The following is a 2,178-nucleotide window of genomic DNA, read 5'->3' as shown; positions in this document are numbered from 1 at the left end:
CCCCTCCTTGTATCTCTATTCTCATTATTGGTCCTGAGGGGTTTATCTGTCCTGGATTCCCAGTGTTGCAGGCTCTTATCTGCCATTTGTACTTCTTCCTTAAATGCTGTCTCAGTTGTTGGTCACATACTGCATTCTGAAATGGTTACATGTTGACTAATTCTTTTTGGTACAGTGATTTTGTATTCTTTCCATCATCTTTGGATGCTTCCTTCTTCATCCAATATTTTGCCCATGAATTTCAACTTGAGACTTTGTTATTTTCTTTAGCTCTTTCCACTTGAGAAATGCTAAGTGTGTCCTTCCCTTTTGGTTTTCTGACTCCAATCTTATACTTTTGTCTTCTCAACCTGGCTTTTGAAGTCTTGTCCGATCAGCTCTTCTACGTAATTATCTCTTCCATTCTCTTTAGGTATTCTACTTTCCAAAGCACATTTCAGAATCTCTTTTGACCTCGATTTTGGTATTTTTCATTCTTTCTTGTCTTTATTTTATTTTATATTTTGGGGGTATTCACATTTAGTTTTACTGTAATAAAGCAAATGGCACATTTTTAAGGTTTAATACTGAGCATCATCTTTCTTTTCCAGTGAAATAAAAAGACAATTTAAAAATAAATAAGATCAAAATTACAATGGAGAATATCAATTCCAAATAACATCCTTCAGGTTCTGTTGATACTTCCATAGCACTCATACCATCATTAGAGAAAATTTTATTTCTGAAATGTCAGCCATGCTGTCAAAATGCTCAATTACCCCACCCAAGCATCTCAAACCACCCTTTGCTGACCTTCTATAACCCCATTCAATGTTTTTTTTAAGCAAGAGAAAGTACACAGATGCATATTGATAAATGCTAACTCTTCATTGTCCCATAGAAACAGTGAGCCCAATATACAGAGAAAGGAGGACAAGAACTAGAATTCTATTTACTACCAAACACGGGGCTAGCACCCTCCAGCTTCCAGCAGAGGAAGGGAGCTGAGAGCTTTTTTCCTCACAGAACACAGTGGGGTAACGATTCCTTCGTTTTTGTTGAGACAGGCAGGGATGAAATTAATTCGCACAGAAAGGGGTAGAGATTCTTTTCCACTGTACTCTGCTCAAGGCATTCACCTCACTCGCCGCAAATTAGTTGAGAACCACCATGTAGAAGTGTGAAAAGAGACCTCAAGGATAGGGTGACTGAGCACAGAAGGGAAAGAAAGAGAAAAGAAAAAGGCCACAACCTGCTACCTATGACTAAAGAAATTTCAAAAATGAAATTAATTTTAATCTATCATTCTGTTAATAATTTTCTCCTTCAACTTCCTCTCTATCGTTTTCCTCATCGTCCTTCTCATCTCTTTCCCCTCTTCTTCATTTCTTCTTGATAAGGTCTTTTAGCCTTTCATCTGCATCATTATCTTCTCCTCCTTCACTTTCTTCATCATCCATATCAGGAACCTAGGACTGTAATGGACTTGGCCAAATATCATCTTTGATGACCTCTCCTAACTCATCTGCACTTGCATCAAAATGGTTGGGAAACAAGGTACCAGGTGTAGAAACTCCCTGGCTCCTCATGATGTGTCTTCCTGCTGGCTTTGTTCTGTGTTTGACTTGAACGTTTTATTAAGTCCTTTCCATACTTCCATTTTATTTCTGTTGATTTTGAAAGGGATCACCATTCTCATTCATATGATAGTCTTTGAAGAAAACTATTTTCAGAGTAAGGATTTTCATCAAAATAAAAATCTATTCTGTAACCTGATTTAATATCTTCAAATTCTGCCACTTCAGTTCTAGTCAACTTCCATTTATGTAACATTAAGGAGGGATTGGAGGCAGGAACAAAATGTATGTGGCTATAGCAGGGCAGGATGCATGATCTTCGTGATTATAGAAATCTTTTGTAGCTTGACTATTTCGATGTCAATATCCTGGTTGCAATATTGCAGTGGGAGAAACCGGTGAAGGGTACACAAGATGTCTCTGCATTATTTCTTATGGCTACATGCAAATTCATAATTATTTCAGAACAAAAAGATTATTTTAAATATATAACTAAGTTAAATGCTTTTATATTGTATTTCTATATTATGTATGCATAATATATTAAATATCCACTCATAGAGAAAAAATAGACAACTAGTACACTTGGAATTAATCTAAAAGGTAGAAGAATTTCCCGGGG

General features: G+C 36.4%; 1 pseudogene; it reads right to left on the bottom strand.

Moving 5' to 3' along the window:
* Nucleotides 1-1,289: 1,289 nt before the first annotated feature.
* On the bottom strand, nt 1,290-1,812 carry LOC101645439 (annotated as a pseudogene).
* Nucleotides 1,813-2,178: the final 366 nt, after the last annotated feature.

Source organism: Echinops telfairi, unplaced genomic scaffold (genome assembly GCF_000313985.2).
Source record: "Echinops telfairi isolate 266 unplaced genomic scaffold, ASM31398v2 ScPeMD7_14;HRSCAF=57, whole genome shotgun sequence".
Taxonomy (NCBI): domain Eukaryota; kingdom Metazoa; phylum Chordata; class Mammalia; order Afrosoricida; family Tenrecidae; genus Echinops; species Echinops telfairi.
This window is presented reverse-complemented; position numbering and strand designations above follow the sequence as displayed.